Source organism: Camelus ferus, chromosome 15, assembly GCF_009834535.1.
Source record: "Camelus ferus isolate YT-003-E chromosome 15, BCGSAC_Cfer_1.0, whole genome shotgun sequence".
Classification (NCBI taxonomy): Eukaryota; Metazoa; Chordata; class Mammalia; order Artiodactyla; family Camelidae; genus Camelus; species Camelus ferus.
The window spans coordinates 55,002,137-55,023,066 of NC_045710.1; the positions used below are offsets into that span (position 1 = coordinate 55,002,137).

A 20,930-nucleotide genomic window follows, 5' to 3' on the forward strand; every position below is an offset into this window, starting at 1 on the left:
ACAGGTTTACAACAAAAACATTTTTGCTACAATAGACAATTTGAAGAACATGTAGTACATGTAGTACTGTACAGTTTTTAAAAACATTGAAAAAATGTCATCACTAGATGTATTTACACAAAATCCAAATACATTTTCCTTATTTGAAATAAAATAGATGCACAGCCAAAAAAAAAATTCAGTTCTCATTTGTCCATAATACACAGTAGCTCCCTGTAGTGCAACCGCAGCAGAAAGGGAGAATCACCTGGAGGGGGGGGAGCCATGGGCAGCGACCTTTATATTAAATAAAACAATGGTACTGTATAGATTTTGCTGTATGGAAACTGTACCTTTTTCTTTTAATATAAAACTATTGTTACTGCACAAACTAGAACAAGTTACTGATTCTTTTACAACGGCGGGCAAAGGGGAGGGAGCAGGAGGTGGGTGGGGAACGGTTTTGTGTCCAAGAAGTGTCCAGACCATTGGCCTTCCCCTCCCTGCCCACGCTGTTCCTCAGCTCGATCTGCCGCTTTCCCGTAAGATGTTGGGTACAAATACATGTGCAAATGCCCCCTAGAACCAGAGGAAAGAAAAAGGATTTTTAAAAAACAGTCAAAAGGTTTTACTTCATGCAATGATTGTAGCTGAAGGGTTTCTGGTGGAGTATAGAGAAACCCAGGCTTGGTTTGTGTACATTTTTGCATTGCAGGAGTCTTGGGTTTGGGTGGACAGGTGTGTGATGGGGTAGCCGCCAGTCCGAGGGAACGGAGTTGGAGCGCAGCACAGGGCCCTGGTGGGGCTTGACAGAGCGCTTCTCAGCCAAGACCCCAACCTGCAGCAGGCCAGCCTCCCTTTTGGGCTGTGTGGTTGCAAACTCAGTGATGCTGAAGACAAAAGTGCAGGCACCCCAGCTTGATGTAGCTGCCGTGGTGCAGCAAGGCCCTGCCTTCCCAGCCAGCCCCACTGCCCCCAGTCAAGCTCGGGCTGCTGGCTTTGCAGTTGCACGGGCCCAGCTGCAGCCCCGGGCCTGAGAGCTCATCATGGCTGCCTCCTCACTTGGCTCTTCATCCTGTTTCTGGTGCTGGCAGCGCCTGATGACACTCTGCACTTTGGCAACAATACTGCTTTGGGGGGGGGGGGTTGGTGGGGTCTTCTCAGATAAGTCACATGAATACAGCACACTGTCCACCATCGTCCCGCGCTCACTGTAGTTTAACAGCTCATAATGTTTGGCACTCTCATCGTAGAGTATGCAGGTGCGTTTCCCGGACACGTAGTTTGTAAGGCACACGTCCACGTCAGCTCCTGTAACGACGTAGAGGGTTTGATACCACACGTTCACAGCTCCTCCCAACCCTAAGAGGATAGAACACAGCTCGGGCCTGGACCTCCTTCCTCTGCGCTTCTGTGCGGTGCCCTCCAGAAACAGTGGATGTGCCACGACACTGCCTGGTGAAGCTTGGACCCGGGAGAGAAAAAGCTGATGTATTCTCTGCAAGGCCATAAACTTGATCAGCTTCTAGTCCAGCATATTTATCTCGATTTCTCCACTGACATCCATAAATACTCCAAGTGAGTTGGTGAAATCCACCATGGCAGTAGTGTCGGCTGCGAAAAAGGGCACGCACAGTTTAAGCGCTTCCTATGGATAACGTGCCGGGCTGACCTTGCCAGCTGATGGCGCTGGTGAGCAGAATCACTGGTTGGCTCCTGTAGCCAAGTTACCATCTCCCGCAGCTTGGTGGGGAGTGAGCACCCGGGTGGCATTTGGGGGTGAGCCTAGTGGCCTTGAATCTGTCAACAGAGGTCCTATCTGTGATTGGACAGTCTTTCTTTGCAAAGTGCTGGTGTTCTCAATGCTGGCACAAGAGTTGGGAACGAAAGGGGGCAGGCTTGGGACAGGAACCAAACTCCTCTGGGGACGAGACCTGGGGCAATGATGCCGACCGTGTGGTTCTGAAGCCCTCCAGCCGCTGGTGGCATGAGGGGCCGAGGCCAGCCTTGCCAGTGGGAAAAACCTGGAAGGGGGGGGGTGTTGGCGCCTGAAAGTCGCCGGGTGTCCGTGGAATCAGTGGGGCTGCTATAGAGGTGTGGGGCCGTTGGCTTTCCCCTATGTTCACTGCCCCGTTGGCAGTCCCACAGGGGGCTTTCTTGAGTTTTTCTGCACAAGAACAGCAGCTGATGTCCTCTAGGGTTGGGCGTGGAGAGCAGCTCAGGGAGTTCCCGCTGCCAACCCGAGGGGTAGGGCCCGCGGTAGAGAAAAGGTGTAGGTGCCTTGTCAGCGGTTTGCAGGGAGTTGGTGACTGACTTGTCAATAACAATATTAGTTCTCTGCCTGTTCAGAGTCCCAATGCGAAGGCATCTGCTTAGCAGGTAAATGTTTCAACGTGCTGCACTGGAGCGCAACACCACCACAGAGCCAGTCTTGCTGCTCTGCCTGGTGGCTAAGTGATTAGAATTCAAAAGGTGCGTCTGTGATTCCTCAGGCATCCCACTGTGGATCAGCTCCCCATCCCGAATGGCGGCGGGTGCAATGAGGAGTGGAAACTGGTACTGAAATTTTATAGCATCAGGAACCTTCAAGCTTCTTTTGACCGACTGGAGCACGCGGCGGTTAGCAGAGTGCCTGTGGATTCGGCTCAGGAAGTCCACTTTTACAACGTGCTGCGAAATGGTGTCCTTGAAACAGTCAAACACCTGGCACTGATTGCTCTGCGTCAGTTCTTCCAGTTGAGCACATGTTCGATGTCATTTGGACACATCCACCTGCCCAGGGGCATGGCAGCGAGCGGCGGCTCGAGGCAGTTCATGTGGAACAGGAGGAAACAGTCACTGGATGAGAGAGGCCATGCGGCAACTTCTGTTACAGGTGAAGCGGACTTCGGTAGGGGAGTGAGCCCATTATGATCTAACTCACGCTGTGTCTTAGTATTTTCCCCTGTGGATTCCTCCTTTCTTCTTGTCTTGCTAGAACCTGGTAGTGCAGTGGTGCAAATCAGTTCACGGGGCAACTGAAACTGAGTGGGATTCTGCCCCATGGCAGCAGTAGTCAGCAGCTCAAAGGACCGCCTTAGCTGGGGCTGCACATAGTCCGGCTCTGCTGCCGCTGGTTCCTCATCCACGTCATTCTGCTCAGAGGTGGGGGTCTCTGTACTGGCGTTGGATATGGGCATGCCAGGCCGGCTGGCTCTCCTCTCCAAGATCCGGGCATGGGCAATGGCCTTGAATTCAGTTTTGTTAGCTGATGTGTCTAACGAGTCAGTGTTACTGCAGGAACATGTAGTCCAGTTTTCCAGATTTGTCCATCAGTCCATTCACATGGCCGAGCTCCTTTTTCTGCTCTCGTTTCTTTCTGCAAACAGTGCATCGGTAACACACATCCACTCCCAAGGAGGCAACATCTCTTCAACCAGTGGAGAATCACAGCTCTGAAGGTGGAAGGTGGTAGGGCAGTGGTCACAGCACAGGAAATCCCCACCTTCTTTGCAGCCGTCCAGCTGTTGTGGTTGGCAGCCCCGCTGCTTCCCCAGAGCTCCTTCTCAAGCTTCTGACTTAACTTTCCTCCCGCGGGAGAGAAGCCAGCAGAGCTTAGCTTTGTCCCATCATCCCCCGCGACGTGTCCAAGTCATACACGATCGTGAAGGTCTCCGTTTTCTCCCACCTTCACTCACCTCCCAGATGGCCGCTCTCTGCTTCTGTTGCAAAAAAGTGTGTTACAGCTCAGTTGTCACAGCAATCTGGATCTGGATAAAAAACCAAGCAGCACTCTAAAAGTTAAAAAACTCAGGCTTATTACACCAACGGACTCACAGCAGCTAACACTCCGAACTCTGGACTCTGCAGGTTTACACAGGCCTTTATAGGCTCCCAGTTTTACACTTTGCAACATCATATGCAAATAAAGTATAACAGAAGTTGACCAACCAGAAACAAGCTTTGTAGGAATAGACCAATCAGGAGTGAGAGAAATAACCAATCAGGAGTGAGGGGAATGGACCAATCAGGAGTGAGAGAAATAACCAATCAGGAGAGAGCTCCATGCAAATGAAGTACTACAAATGTACCAATCAGAAGTTAGGGATGTGGACCAATCAGAAGTGAGAGTAATAACCAATCAGGAGTGAAGGAAATAACCAATCAGGAGTGAAGGAAATAACCAATCAGAAGTTAGCTCAGGGAACCAATAGTATTTTTGGGGTAAGTCAGCCGTTTCAGAGACAAAAAGTGAGATAGAGGCTCTGGGCCAGGGAACTGGTTGGTGCTGGCAGGAGAGTAGAGGCCCTGCTTAGGGGTCCTGCCCGTCTTTTTATGGGGCTTCCCACCTCACTCCGACCCCTTAAAACCCTGGGAGGAGCGGGGAAACGGAGGGAGGGGGCGCTTATGATCCCAGTCCCTTTTCTTTTTTCCCAACACTGGTCCCAACTTCCTCGCCCTGGCTCCCGCCCACCCCTCCAGCCCCCAGTGCCAGGGACAGCAGCGTTCTCCCCACGGGCGTGAGCAGGGAGCGGCACCTCAGCCTAGGCAGGCGGCTGGCTGCACGGTGGGTCCCGGCTCCGGGGGTCAGGCCTCGGCTGGCCTAGTACCACAGGCTAACGGCGGGGCTGGTGACCTGTGGTCCTGCCGGCAAGGCTGGCGGGCGCTGCCATCCCGGGGTTGGGGGGATCGGAGCCGGGTGAGAGGTTAGGTGAGGTTGTGGTACGTGAGGTGACTGCCTAAATGTTCTTCTCTAAATAAATAGAAAGTAAGTATCACCTGGAACCCCACAGACCAGAGATGCAATCTCTAAATATATTTTGGTGAATTTCCTTTCAGCATTTTCTTTACATAATATATATTCAATATGTATATTCAGCATAAGTATATAAATATATATTTAAATAAGTTCATATTATTTTGAAGCCTATTTCTTCCACTTAATACTCTATCTTGGACCCTTACCCACAATAATCCATGTAGTTCTATACTATTATCTTTGTTAGCTGCTTAAAATTCTGTTGCCTGATATTTCTTATTTTAATAAGTCCTCTGTATGATATTCACATCATATCATCCGAGGATAATGATTTATTTGTTTCTTTCTTCTTTTTCTTATTTCAACACACTGGCTAGAACTTCTGGAACAAGCCCAGAAACAGCTCATTCTTGACCTGAACTTGATTTTAATAGCAGTGCCTTTAAGATTTCACCATTGTTTTTCATGCTTCTTGTTGGTTTCTAATACATTTATAGCAGGAAAGGAGTCTTCTATATCTCAAACGATTATAACAGGGTTTTATATTTTTCTCTAAGAGAATCAGGATGGATGCTGAATCGGGTCAAACACCTTTCTAGCATCCATTCAGATGACGGGACAGGTTTTCCCCGTTAGCCCGCTGACGTCCTGTTGCTGAGCTGGACTCGGTTTCTTGGGGTGAATCTCGTGTTGGTGATTTTGCGACCTGGGAAGGGGAAGTTGCTGATCTTGGAAACGTCACAGAAAAGGCAGCATGCTTCAAGCCCTATGCAAAACCTGCTCTTTTCATGGACCACTTGTGTGTTAGAATGAATTGGGAAGCATCCAGCCTTTTAGTGATGGATAACCAGACGGAAAAACTCTGACTCCGATAAACAGAATTTAAGTAACTTCGTAATGATCTATTCTTATGTTAAAATATCCTCCGCAAGGACAGTTGGGGTTGGAACTCTGCGTGTTTGTGTGTGTGGGGGGGAGTGGTTGTTGCATACATTTTTGTTGTGCACATTTTTTTTTTTTTTTAATTTTGGCAGGGTGGGGAGGTAATTAGGTTTGTCTATTTTTAGAGGAGATGCTGGGGATTGACCCCAGGACCTCATGCATGCTTGCGTTCTACCACTTGAGCTACACCCTCCTTGATACAGTTCCTTCTTGCTACTCAGGCTTTCCCATAGCTGTGCACATCCCTCAGCACTTAGATTTTCTAGGACACAACGGAGGCAAGGAAGATGATGATCATTACACATTCAGCACATCCTAGAGCCAAGCACTGTGCTAGGTGCTCTGAGTGTATTATTTCTAACCCTTCTTTCAACCACACCAGGAGCTCTTTTGTGCCTTTTTCATTGACAAGGAACCCAGAGCTCAGTTTGCTCAAGGCCCCTAGCTGGGGAGAGGTAGAGGCAGGATTTGAAGCCAAATGTGTCTGCTACACAGCCATGCCCTGTTAACCTCGCCTGCGCCCAGCTTTGACAGCATCTCGTTCTACCCCCAGCAATGAACTGGGAAAGGCTGACCGGTGGGGAATATGTCATGATGGTTAAAAACAGTACCCTCCAGCTTCTGGATTATTCTTTTAAATAACAGCTCTGTGCTGTTAGCTCTATTTTTATGTTGAATCAGGTCAAATGAACAAATGCTTATGCACCGTCTACCATGTGGAAGGCATGAAGCTAACTGCTGTAGGAAATAACGAAGTATAAAGCAAGACTCACACCTGGACAAATTGAAGTCCTTTCTTGCAAAACAATGTGAAGGTGACTGGTTAACCTTAAAAATAACTGCTCTACCAGATAATGTTGCCAAACTGACTTCCCAGGGGTGGGACTGTGTATGTTACAAAATATATACAATCAGACTGCTTTCTGCTCATTTTGTGGGCCCTCATACCACACACCGATGTAAATTCCAGACCTGTAAGCTTATTAAAAATCTAAATCAAGTCATGGAAAAACCAGCAAGATTAGAGTGTTTGTTTCTATTGTGAAGGAATAACTTCATAAGAATTGAAGCTACAGAAAGAAATGAGAAAGACGGAGAGATAACTGTGGATAATTTCAAAAGGAATTTAAGTAAATTAGAATACAATGAAATGATATGGGTCAATATGATGGATTATATAAAAATGTATAAAAGACAATTCAAAGTTTTACAATGAACAAGCATTACTTTTAAAATAAAAATAATGGTTACAGTAACTTAAACCCTGGTTTAATATTCAAGGGCGGAGGGTGTAGCTCAGTGGTAGAGTGCATGCCTAGCATGCAGAGTCCTGGCTTCAATCCCCAGTACCTCCATTAAATAAATAAATCTAATTGCCTCCCCAACAAAAAAGAAAAAAAAAAAAACAAAACTCAGCAACAACAAAAAATAAATAAAAGCTTATTCAAATGTATAGGAAACAATACCTCAACTTTAAATATTGGCAACAAACATAAACAGATCATCTGCCTGATTATTTAGTCAGCTCCATGGCTGGAGATAGGTAAAAATCAAGAAAGAAAGAAAAAAATTTAGTGAAAAACTGTCAAACATAATCATGTCCTTTAACCTAGTTTCCCCCTCCTGTGAATTTATCCTGAGGAAAAATTTCTAAGGATGGGGAATCCCAAAGTACAAGGAGCTCCCCCATAATAGGGAAGTGCTTAACTAAATCATAGTGTATCTATGCAATGGGGCGTAATTTAGTCATTAAAATGATCATTCTGAAGACACTGAGGCCACAGGCTTACAGAGTAATGTTCAACAAAAACAGCAGAAATTTACATACACAGCTATCCTCTTCTGGAAAAAGTAAGTTCTTATGATCAGGGCCTGGAAGTCAACATGGAGAGATGAAAAGAGCTGTGTTTGGACGAAGGATAAAATTAGTATTTTAAAAATTTAAACATTTAAAGTTTCCAGGCAAAAATGATTTTTAACAAACACACAAACAAACAAACCCCAAGAAAATTGTGGGGCTGGGCTCTCTGAGCATCTCGGTGGGTTATACCAACACTGTCTACACCAGCATTGGGCCCTTAGCCAGATGGGACAGTGGAGCCACCTCCTCCGTAGCTGGGCCCAGACCCATCCCTGGAGCTGGTGCCTTGTGTTCTTAGAGCCCCACCCCACCGCACGCTGCACCCTGCTCCGTCAGCCTGCAGCCTGGCCACTCTCCCCACCTCTCGTGTAGGCCCCCAGACACAGCACACTCCCTGTCCAGCTTCTGCTCCCTCATTACCATAACCCCTTTTAAAAAAGCAGATTAAAAATAAAATTGAAGTCTAGTCAGTTTACAGTGGTGTGTCAATTTCTGGTGTACAGCATAATAGTTCAGTCATATATATACATACATATATTTGTTTTCATATTCTTTTTTATTATAGGTTACTATAAGATATTGAATATAGTTCCCTGTGCTGTACAGTAGAAACTTGTGGTTTTTCTATTTTATATATAGTAGTTAGTATCTGGAAATCTGGAACTCCCAATTTATCCCTTCCCACCCTCTTCCCCACTGGTAACTGTAAGTTTGTTTTCTATGTCCATTAAGTCTGTTTCTGTTTTGTAAATAAGTTCATTTGTCTTTTTTTTTTTTTTTTTTTAAGATTTCACATATAAGTTATATAACATGGTATTTTTCTTTCTCCTTCTAGCTTACTTCACTTACAGTGGTGATCTCCAGGTCCATCCATATTGCTGCAAATTGCATTGTTTTATTCTTTTTTTTTAAATCACTGAATAGTATTCCATTGTATAAATATACCACAACTTCTTTATCCAGTCATCTGTTGATTAAAATGTCCTTACTGTTATTTCCATTTCAGGTGATTAGAGAATCCAGCCAAGCAAGTCAATGCCCATTGGCACCAGCACCAGTATTACTAGGTTTTACTGCATTTGGTCAAATCTTCATAAGCTCAGTTTTGTTTTCTTCCAGAATTATGGACTCCTGGAGTTGGAAGGAATTTAAAGCCTGGAGCTTGAATGTGCTCAGTACCCAAGATCTCACACTCTTCTAAGGTAGCCAAGTGTACCTTTGAGTCACTCTGACTTCCAAAGGGTCTTCTGTAGATTTAGCTGAAATCTGTCTTCTCCAGTTTTCCCAGTCATTGGTCTGAACCTGACCCCTTGGGGTCTATGTGGATTATCTCCAGTTCTTTTCCCGGTTGACCACTATGGCTCAGTTTACCACTATAATCCATCTGAGTCACCTCTGTGACTCAGGCACCTCTAGTGTCTTCAACTATTTTCCATATAATGTAGTTTCAGGAACTATTCCCCTAAACCCACATGCTGAGTTTGCAATGTTTCAGGGGACCTCCAAGTGAAGGTGTTGCAGTGGCTGCTGGATGGACAATCTGACATTCTGGAGAAAGGATTAAGCTAATGGAGATATATTTGGCAATCATTAGCTTGTGTAGGAGCTGACTGAAGCTTTGAGAGTAGATAAGGTCACCAGGGAGGCTGCGAGGGGAGGAGAGAATGGATTATTTGAGGAGGTGTTAGAGCAGGCAGATAGCTAGATATGAACAGAGAAAGTGGGGCACAGGCCCAGTGCAGGAAACCATGCATCATGTAAGCGCTAGGGGTCCTTGGGTGGAGAAAGGGAAGCAGGAACCTCTGGGCTGATAAGTGATCACACCTTCGGAGGCCAACAAAGAAAGGTGGGAAAAGGTGGGAATCGCCAGTGTCCAAATGTAACCTTTTGTTCATTATGCCCTCATTTCAATCAAATTAGCCTTGCAGATCAGAAGTACCCATCATGCACCAACGCCATGACACTTCCGATCCAGACTAAGTAAGGACAAAAATCCCTCCCCCCTTAGGGAAGGTGGAGTTAGAATGAAAATCAGGGACTATGACCCCAGACCCTTCCCTCCCCAGTGAATATTCTGCCCATTAATTTTTACACACTATGTAACCAACTTGCCAAAGAAACTCAGGGCAGCTGCTCACCTGAGTCTGCCCACCCTCCCCTTGAGAGTGTACTATCCATCCCTTAATAAGTCCTCACTTTACTTTCTTAACCCCCGTGTCTTGTCTCTGAATTCTTTCTGGGATGGGACAAGAACCTGGAACACCGGTTACATTGACTGGCAACAAATGGATAGACCAAGAGGGAAGAACACATGAAGGACATGGAGAAGGACTGGTTGGAGAGACAGGGGAATGAGCAGGGAGAGTGTTACTATAGAAATCAGGGAGGAGAAAGTTTAAAGGAAGGGTAGTAGTGATGTCCAGTGTAGCAGAAGCCCAGGCTTTTGGTAGTTAGTGGAAACATCAGCTTCTTAGGAGAACTAAGAGTGGGAGCTGGAGAAAAGAAAGTTGAGGATGGGAAGGGAGAAAGTAGAGTCAGTGAGTGGAGACGACTTTTTGAGATGCTATCCTGGGAGGGGAAGTGGAGACTTAAGGAAGGAGGAGTCTAGAGAGATCTATTTGTCTTTAGAGTAGGAGAGACCTGAGCTTGTTTCAGTGCTATGGGAAGGGGCCAGGAGAAAGACAGAGGCGAAAGATGCATGGGGAGTATGGAGAGAGAGGATGGCTGACGGAGGAGCGGTCCTGAGGAAGAGTGTGAGGGCGTTAAAAGACGTGAGGAGGGGTTCTTCTTGAACAGGAGTGGGCACTTCTTTCCCAGAGATGGAGGAAAGGCAACGTGGATGGGTTTCAAAGCAGAGAAATCTGAATGTAGGGGAAGAGAGTGGAGAGCAGGATGCCCAGTTTCCCTTTGACAAGTAGGTGTGGTCATCTACTGATGACCAAGGGAACCAATGGCAGAGTAGGGGTCTGAGAGTAATTACCAAGGTTCAGAATAGATTGCCCTGCTCCTAAGAAGACGATATGCCTCCTGCCTGACTCTGAGTGGCACCGCAGCTCCTGCTGACCCTCCAGCCCATCCACAAGATTGGGTCTCTGTGGATCCCGCTTTTGGCTTGAATGGGACCCCAGTTTATCGCCTTCAACCTCAATGGTGAGTTGCTGTTTAAATCCTTGGTGTCCAGACTCTTCTCTTGGAAGAGAAAGAACTTGGGGAGGAGACAGGGACTCTTCCAAGAGTGTTAAATTATTCACTCTGCAAGGAACCCTCTGAGGTATGCACTGCTATTATCTCCACGAGGAAACTGAGGCACAGAAAAGGTAAGCAACTGGCTTAAGGTCACTCAGTGGGGAAACAGACGGGCAGAGTTAGGATTAGAATCTCAGGTAGCAGGTTCCAGAGCCCAAGCTCTTAAGTTTCTTAGAGAGAGTAAAGGTAACTCACCAAGCAAAGGAGAGAGGGACTCTGAAGAGACAGCCAGGGTCTGAGTGGTTCTGAGTCCCTGGTTCTAGACCTTGAGATCCAGGCTTTCCTGGTTGCTGCTTTCTTGAGATTTAATTCTTCAGCGATGCTTTTGATGCTGTGAGAGACCCCAGTGCCATTCAAATAAAAGGTGGAACTGGAGAGATTCGGCTGGAGGGGCTGAGCTGTTCCTGGGAAGCTGCAGCTTTGCGTAGCCCTGATGTCTGGGGAATCCCTGATGCACAGGGAATGGCATGGTCCCAGGGGACTGTGTAGGGTTCCTGCTGTCTTGCTTGTGGGAGGAGATGGAGCTGTTAAGGTTACCGGTCCCTACTGAGCACAGGAGTGTCAGCTGCATTTGTTTCCTCTGTCCTCGACTTGCCTTTTCTGGGACTCCCCCATCTCCATCCCTCTGGGGTCCTGGCAGGTTCACCCACAGCCTATCTGAGCTGGGACAGTCTGGGTATGAGTTCCTCCTGGCTTCGCCTCCCTCCCTTTTCCAGCCTGGGACCCACTGGCAATTGTCTCAGCTACATTCTCATCAACATCCCGCCACTTCCTCTCTCTGTGCACCTGTCAGGCCATCTCCCAACCCTGAGGTCCCCTTACTGTTTGTTTTCTCTGCTGGAGTTCAGCTGGAGAAAATTCCACAACCGGGCTGCCTGGTTCCAGAGCAAATTAACGATTTCCAACTTCAGCTGGATTCTCCATGTTGCTAAAAAATCTTTTTACTCCTCCATTAGTTGGTACTTTTCAGATACCTCATGCCAACAGCTCTGAGCCCTGGCCATGCTCCTTGAGCCCCCCTCCCCTCATTCTCTGTAATCTCCATCCTCATAGCGGGGGCCAGGGGTCAGCTGCATATTGACTGAGTAGTTAGTGAGGGAGGTGTGTGTTATGCCCAGGATATGAGAAGAAAGGAAAGGAGAAGGTATTTAAATCACCCTATGAATATGGTGTCTGTGCTTCAGATCAGAGATATGCAAAGTCACTGAAAACAGACAAACTGAATCCCAGGCCCGGATAATGGTTTTAATATAGCTGAAAAGAATGTGTCCATTTACAAGCCCTTGGTTAGCCATGGAAGCCCAGGGAACAGGGAGTCCCAGAGGCAATCTCTAGGGTTAACCATTTCAGTCCTTGCACAATTGCAGTTGTGTTTCCTATCAAAAACTTGCCCCACTTTAGTTCTCCAGGTAGTAGCTGGCTTGTAGCTTGTCCATGGCATCCCCAAGATCCGGTCTCGTGTTGGGAAAGCCTGGGCAGTGCCGGGCTGGCCAGGATCTGAACATCGTACGGAAGAAGCACAAGGGTCATCCTGGAAGCCTGGATTCCGTCAAGGCAGGAGAGCTGAGCTGTGATGAACTACAGTGGGCTGGGTTCAAGTCCTGGCCTCACCACTTCCTAGCTGGGGACCAGGCAAGTTTTTTACCTTCCAGAAGATTCAGATCCTCATCTGTAAGATGGTTCATTTTGACAATATCAACCTAGGGGACAGGAGTGTTAATTAAAGGAAAATATATAGTTATGGGTGCATAGTGGCAACTCAATTAAGTACTGGTGGTTATTCTTTATCATAGGATTTCCTGAGCTAGAAAGAAATGAAATTTATTTGAGAGCCTAAAGAAATTCTCCTGAAATTCATAAAGAACAACACATAAAATGCTCACTGAAAAGCTGAAAATGAAAAAGATCATCCTGCCGTTTATGCTGACGGCTGCTTTACTTCATAGTCTTCCACGTTATCCATCCTTTGATTCATCTGTTAGTTCAACACATATTTACTGAATGTTCACTCTGTGTCAGGCACTGTTTTAAATGTGGGTGAAAAATCAGTTGAACAAAGCAGGTGAAAATCCCTTTCTGGCAAGAATATACAATGGAGAAAAGACAGTCTTTTCAGCAAGTGGTGTTGAGAAAACTGGACAGCAGGCACAGAAATCAGTGAAATTAGAACACTCCCCCACACCATACACACAAATAAACTCAAAATGGCTCAAAGACTTACATATGAGATAAGACATCTTAAATCGCCTAGAAGAAAACATAGGCAAAACATTCTCTGACACCAATCTTAGCAATGTTCTCCTAGGGCAGTCTACCCAGGCAAAAGAAATAAGAGCAAAAATAAACAAATGGGACCTAATTAAACTTAAAACATTTTTGCACAGCAAAGGAAACCATGAGCAAAACAAAACGACAACCTACAGAATGGGAGAAAATATTTGCAAATGATCCAACTGACAAAGGCTTAATTTCCAGAATATACAAACAGCTCATATAACTTAATAATAATAATAAAAAAAAGCAAACAACCCAATCCAAAAATGGGCAGAAGACTTAAACAAGCAATTCTTCAATGAAGACATACAAATGGGCTATAGACACATGAAAAAATGCTCAATATCACTAATTATCAGAGAAATGCAAATCAACACTATAATGAGATATCACCCTACACCAGTCAGAATGGCCATCATTCAAAAGTCCACAAATGATAAATACTGGAGAGGCTGTGGAGAAAAGGGAACCCTCCTATACTGTTGGTGGAAATGTAGTTTGGTGCAGTCACTATGGAAAACAGTATGGAGATTCCTCAAAAAGCTAAAAATAAACTTACAATATGATCCAGTAGTCCCACTGGCCATATATCTGGAGGGAACCCTAATTCGAAGATACATGCACTCCAATGTTCACAGCAGCACTATTTACAATAACCAAGACATGGAAGCCACCTAAATGTCCATCAACAGATGACTGGATAAAGAAGTGGTGGTGTATTTATACAATGGAATACTCAGCCTTAAAAAAGACTAAAATAATGCCATTTGCAGCAACACAGATGGACCTGGAGATCGTCATTCTAAGTAAAATAAGCCAGAAAGAGAAAGAAAAATATCGTATGATATCACTTATATGTGGAATCCTATTTGCAAAGCAGAAACAAACACTCAGACATAGAGAACAAACTTGTGGTTACCAGTGTGGGAAGTGGGTGGGAGGGGATAAATTGGGAGTTAGAGATTTGCAGATACTAACTGATACATATAGAAAAGATAAATAACAAGTTCATGCTGTACAGCACAGGGAACTATATTCAATATCTTGCAGTAACTTATGGTGAAAAAGAATATGAAAATGAAAAAAAAGTATGTTCATGTATGACTGAAGCATTGTGCTGTGCACCAGAAATTGACACAACATTGTAAACTGACTGTACTTCAACAACAACAACAAAATATATATATACAAAAATATGAAAATGAATTTATGTATATACATGCATGACTGGGACATTGTGCTGTACACCAGAAACTGACACATTGTAATTGACTGTACTTCAATAAAAAAAATTTTTTTTTAAACCCCTGTCTTTCTGGGGCTAAACTTCTTCCAATGGGGTGTGGATATTAAATAAAATAAGTAAGTTATATTCCAGATTGGAATGGAGGGGTGATTTGTTTGGAGTTTAAATGGGGTGATCAGGGAAGGCACATACCATCATATTCTGAGCTGGGGGAAGATACAGAAATATCTTAAAATAGAGCTCTGTCCCTCCAGATGTGCACAATCTGGTTAAGGAGACGAGGCAGCGTTCACATGTCAATGGGTGATGAAACTAGCAAGGCATTATGTAAATGGCTAAAGAAGACAAGCAGTGTTCTAGGAGGTCAGAACAGCTGAAGAGCAGGAGGGATGCAGCCCAAGGACTTGCTGGCAAGAGTGGTCGGGAAAACCTCATGAAGGAAGTGGATTTAGCTGGGAAATAGAGAAGCAAGTTTTTCTTTCACTCCCTCAACCCTCACATTAGCTGCTGGGAAGCAGCTTGTGTTGCAATGGGCTGAAATAAAGTGCTAATCTTGGCCTTTTCCAGGAAGACGCTGTGATGAGAAGACATTGTAACAGGACAAGAAAACCATCAGAGTGGCTTCAGTGGACCTCCCACTCGGCTGGTCAGAATGGGCCGGAGGGAGAAGACAGCTTTCAGGTCAAGGCCAGGCTTTGAACTCAGTGGGACTCAAACCTCTCTGTCTTGAAGTGAGTCCAAATCTTTGCAGCATGAAAATCGAAGGGGGCCAGGGCTGCCCTGGGTTAATCATCAGAAGCCGCCAGCGGAAGGGTCCTTCTGCATCTCTCTCCTAAGTCTCCGAGCCCGCACCTGTCCACTGTAGCTGTGGCCAGGTCCCACTTACGGGTTTGTGTTAGGGGGGCCCCAGCAAGCACAGATACAAGCCTTGGGGTGGTAGGCGGGTGCAAAATGAGGCTCGACAAGCGTGAGTTCCTGGTACCCATTTTAGATTGGCTTGCCAGGGGAGAAAGGGGGAAGGATGTGTGAGTCAGGAGAGAGATCGGTTCTCTAGGCCTAAAGGAGCATCAAATCTCCAAGGAGTCAAATGCATTAAATTCTCCCCTGCTTGGTGAGGCGGGCTTTAATGAAGTAGTCGGGGGGAAGACCAAATCAAACGCTTGGAAAACCGGGGCCTTAGATGAGCCATCAGAGTGGACTGAGGATGGAGGGAGAGAGAATTCCCCATTCTTCATGTAGAATTGCCATTGGGAGTCTTTTAACCTTTATTTTTTCATGGCTGTTTGCCCTTCACCTTGAACTGGTATCTAGTACAATTCATCTGCTGAGCGGCCCTTGAGAAATGTTGTGGTTTAAAACTTAGGCTTGGAAGAAAGGCAGGCCTGAGTTGTCATCCTCGCTCCCTTGATTACAGCTCTGTGCCCTTGAGCAAGACCCTCCATCTCTCTGAGACTCAGTTTCCTCATCTGGAAAATGGGTACCTTGATAGCACAAACTTCATGGGAACATTGTAAGGGTCAAATTAGATAATGCAAGTAGAGTATAACACCTGGCCTGTGGAAAATGCTCAGCAAATGTTAGTTACATTTATTATTATTATTATTATTCCCATTAAGAATGAGGAAAAATGATTATTAAGGAGAAATATTATACAATGAGCTGATGTAAGAGAATAAAAACTAACCCATCCACCAATGTGGCAACTCCAGCAATGCTCCCAACGAGCAGAGCCGTAATTGACTTTACAATGGTCACTGGGTTTGTTCCATCCCAACCTTACTCCTTCTCCAAACCCAGCCCCTTGAGGTCCCCGCTTTGCCCCAGTTCTCTCCATTTCCTCCCAACACTGCAGATGTCCTTGTTCCTCTATCATTTTGGTTCTTAAATTAGCTTTGTCCAAATTATGACCATTTTCTCTTCATAACCACTCATCCTGGCCGAGCAACGCTGGCAAAATGTGTAGATGACTTTGCTTTGATGGTCAGAATGAAAGGAGAAGTACATTCATTCAGTTCCACATTTAACCACAAGAGATTTTTTTTTTTTTAAGGAAAGTAATATAGCAATTAGGTACCATTTTCTCTTTAGCAAAGACCAGAAAAGAATGACTATATACCTTGAGTAGGTGAGAAATAGAAATTGACATGATCGTTCGGGAGAGTAATGTGGCAATGTGTGCCAGAAGTATTAACTTTTCCCCATACTCCTCATTTTAGCAATTCCACTCTTAGGAATTTAATTGAAATGAGAGCAAAGATTTACAAGCATGTTCATCCCAGCAATGGCTTAGTGAACAAAATGCAAACGATCATGAGTAGGGGACTGGCTAAGTTGAGAAATCCTTATACAGTGTCACTCTATAGTCATTATGGATAACGTTGTATAAATCTATTCGTGGACAATGAAAGATGTTTGTCTCATTACCATATTAAAAAGCAGATTAGAAAGCACTGTGTACAGTGTTATAGTGACTACATCTTTCTAAAACTTCAAAAGATGTGTATCAATTTGTGCACTAGTATCTTTGGGTTTGAAAATTATAGATTTTCTGTTTCCTTTTTGCTTCTTTCTATTTTCTGATTCTTCTATGTTTTCTATACTTGCTGAATGAGCGTGGATTAGTCATGTGATTGTAAGCCAGTAATCTGCATAAAAATTACTGGCAACATATTTTAGGCTTTGGGGATTCAAAAGTGAGGAAGAGAACTTACATTTGTTGAAAATTTTAAACATGCAAGGCACTGGACTGAGGCCTTTGCATAATTTATTTCATTTAATTTTCATCATAATTGCATGAGATATTATGGTCTCAGTGTACAGATAAGGAAACTGAGGTTCAGAGAAGATTAGAAACTAGCCCAGGGGCATACATTTTTGGGGATTTGAAACAGGCTTGATTCCAAAGCAAATATTTAAAAATTTTCATGACGTCACAGGAGCTTGCATTCTGGGAGGGGCTTAGAATCCAAATACCCCAAAACTTTGGGTATAGGAAGACCCAGATCAGTGGCACCAGAGTGACAGAACAGAGAACTGTGGAGATGCAGAGGGGACCCCTTCTGGCTGCCGTAAACAAGGAGGGAGAGCTGGTGTGGTCTTGATGTCAGATTTCAGTAATCAGCAACTGGGGCATTTCCAGAAGGCCAAAGCATGTGGGTGCACTGGCAGGGAGGGGCAGGTGGTAGCAGATGGGGAGACTGGTGGAGACATGGGGAGGCCCCCGGCCTGAGCAGTACTGGTCTGGGATTTCCTGGATGAGGTCTGCTGACTCATATTTCATGGTTGATCCCTTTGCACCTCATTTATTTTCTAACAGGGCAACTTTAATCTCATTGATTTTCACTCCTGGGTTTGTCTATTTGCTTGAAATCTCTTCATTTCCTTTCAGTTAGCCTTTATGCCCCATTGAGCACTTTGAGGGTTTCCACTTTGCACTCATCAAAGAGCCAAATGAGGAGGAAGACATCCTGTCTGCAGGTACCAGGGAGAGGTTCCTAGAAGGCAGTGACCAGGCACGGTCCCCGGTGTGTCACTCCCTCTCTTCTACCACCGGGAAGCCCTCATGACACTGGAAGCACGAGACAGGAGAAAAAGGAGAGAAGCAGAGGGCAGAGGTAGAGACTGGGGAGAAAACTGAACAAACAAGGGATGGGGCCGGACTGTGGGGGCAGAATCCTAGGCTCAGCCTCGCAGGGCAAACATGGCATCTCACCTTCTCCAGGACCTGGCATTTGACCAACTAGAGATTCTTTTGGGTTATATTTTGAAATATGTCTTTGAAAAAAAGAAATGCAATTCATGACCCGACTGGAAAAAAAGTTGTTACAAACGATTTGAACCAAATTTGAATCCTGACTATATTTTTTATAACAGTTTGTTATCAATGTTAAGTTTTCTGACTGAAAAAACTATATCGTGGCTACGTAAGGGAATGTCCTTGTTCTTAGACTTGCTTCAGTCGTGGGGAATAAGCAGCCTTACACCCAGCACTTCCCAGGACCGTCCCAAATGGCACAGCCTGAGAGGATCAAACTGCCCCAAGTAAATGTATCCCAGAACTGAGCTTACAAATATTTATAAGAACACAAAAATATCTAACAATTAACAAGATAAAACTTACGATGTCTAGTATCCAACCCAAAATTACCAGGTACATAAATAAACAGAAAAAGATGACCCATGTAAAAAAAACCGTAGCCCCATCCCTGTCTGCACAGGCCAAGAGAACCTAAACTTTTACCCCCATCTGACTGCAGTGAGGAACCCCATCCCTTCCCTGCAGGGTTGGTGTCCCCCATAGTGAACCCCATGGTGTCTGTGAAGGCTACGTGGGGAGCTGGAACCCTCATCACCCCCAGCCCCGACGGTGACAAGATGCCCCTCCCGCACTGGGATGTCCGTGGAGGCCAAGTGTGGAGCATGGACTGGCACCCCGCCCGTCAGCAGTGAGGCAGCGACCCTCTTTCCCTGATGGCACGCTGTCAGAAGTGGCCTGCTAAAACACAAAATTTAAATAAGATCTAGAGCCTTATAAATCCCCAAATGCCCAGGACATAATGGAAAATCACTCAGCATGTCAAGAGACTAGGGAGATTTCAACTTGAATGAGACGTGACAATCAGCAGATGCCAACGCTGAGGTGACACAGATTTTAGAGAAGCTGTTATAAAAGTGCTTCCATGAGCAGTTAGAAACGTGCTTAAGACTAATGAAAAACAGACTGTCTCAGCAAGGAAACAGAAGGTATGAAAGAGAATCAAATGGAAAATTAGGACTGAAATTTATTTATTTGTTTGTTTGTTTGTTTGTTTGTTTGCAGGGGGAGGTAACTAGGTTTATTTATTTAAAAAAAATAAAGAGGAGGTACTGGGGATTGAACCCAGGACTTTGTGCATGCTAAGCATGTGCTCTGCCACTTGAGCTATACCCTCCCCTCAAATAGATAGATTTTGGTTCAATAGAATAAAAATAATTCCAAGAAGGATTAAAAGTGGGAGGAACCACTGTTGCATTTCCTGCACTGCATGTGTTTGAGAGAGGATGCCGAACTGTCGCTGGAGAGGTAGGATTTATGAGTTGTATACAGAACTTAACTTTTAGGTCCCTTCAGGAAGTGGCTTCTGGGGGGTCTCTGAACCTCCTTCTCATCCATAGCACATCCCCTGTCTCCTCCTTCCTGCTTGTCCTCCCTCCTGGATACTTACCTCAGGAAACCCTTCTCTGTCTCCTTGCTCCAAGGCCTCCTCCCTGGGGATGCAGGCTCCCTCTCTCAAAAGTCCTTGGTCCCCCAGTCAGCCTGTCTCTGAGTGTTACCCTTGGACCTCCCGCAGTGGAAGTGTTCCTGTTGCCTCTAACTTCTGGGCTGTGTACCAGACCTGAGAAATCAGCACCTTTGCCTTTTAACAAGGTCTCGCGGTGTCCCTCTGCTGCTGGGAGTTGGGAATTATTGTTCTGTAGCCTCTCAAGTTGCTCAGAAAATCCTTTCAGAATCTCCACCTACTTTCCCTCCTTCTTTAGTTGTCGTTGCTTCTCCTCAAGTGCCACATCGGTGTAGAGCTGTTTGGCTTCCTACGTGTCTTCCATGAGCTTGGAATTCTAAACAACCTTTGAAAAGTTAAAAAAAAAAATATATTGGGAACAGAAGCCATGAATGGTCTGGGGCCACCTGTGCAGTTACAGCTTAAATTACTGGAACTGTTGAGTATTTGGAAATCAAATCCCAGACACAAACTGGCTGTGCCATCAGTCATAAAAAGGATCTGGTGCTGGGGGGTTCTGATGGGTGGGGACAAATAAGGACAAGGGAACAGAACAGGGAGGCTCAGGACTGCATGAACCAAACAGAAATGTTTGGTGAGCACTCAAGGGACAGCTGCTCCCTGTGAGCTGGGCAAGGACTGGCTGAGGGACAGACAAGGTCTTGGCTGCCAGATGTCATTGAAGCCACTCGCTGGAGGTGGGGGTGCAGTTCACTGGGAAGGCAAGTGGCCGTCTGTCACCTGAAGGGCTTTGCTGATCTCTGACACTGGATAGGCCCCCTCGCCCTGGTGCCAGGAACTCAGGGCCAGCAGTGCCAGGCACAGTCAGGGAAGGAGCCAAAGAAGATGACTCTGGTATAAACCCTGGCTGATGGGGGTGGAAAATAAATCAAAGAGAAAGAATCAAGATGGTTGGGCTGGGAAGTGTGCACTCACTCACCCCATCTCTGTGCTCTAAGTTAGTCTGTCAGCCTGCTTCTCTATCAGGAAGTTGAGGATGAATAAAGTGCATAGGATGTTAGGGTCACTGCAGAACGTGAAAGGAGCTCATGTGTGTAACATGCTGAGTTTCGTGCCTGCTCATAGTTGTCATTTGATAAGCAATAGTTGTTATTATTACTAATCAGGAAAGAGAGCGCTTCAATGATATATTTAGCCCCAAATTATCGAATCTATCCTTAATTTCTTTCCCTATAGTTTGGGATGGCCCCGTTATCAAGGGTCTAAAGAAATGTCATCTTGTTTCCTGACTCCTTTCAGTGAAAAGTCTTTCTTCTATGACTTTCTCTTCCACGGAAAGGAAATTGAAAGAACTTTGAGAGAACTGACATGTTAGATGCAGTCTTGAGCTTCACAGAGCTCACGGTCAGGGAAGAAAGAGGAAGA

The 20,930-nt window shown here is 45.3% G+C and overlaps 1 long non-coding RNA gene and 1 pseudogene across 1 annotated transcript in view; one reads left to right on the forward strand and one right to left on the reverse strand.

The window, feature by feature from the left end:
• LOC106728719 lies at nt 1-19,593 on the reverse strand (annotated as a pseudogene).
• LOC116669058 overlaps nt 18,990-20,930 on the forward strand; it is a 15,837-nt gene continuing 13,896 nt past the window's right edge. Inside the window, exon 1 of the long non-coding RNA XR_004326435.1 lies at nt 18,990-19,029. This is a non-coding gene — a long non-coding RNA (uncharacterized LOC116669058). The remainder of the gene's footprint in view (nt 19,030-20,930) is intronic.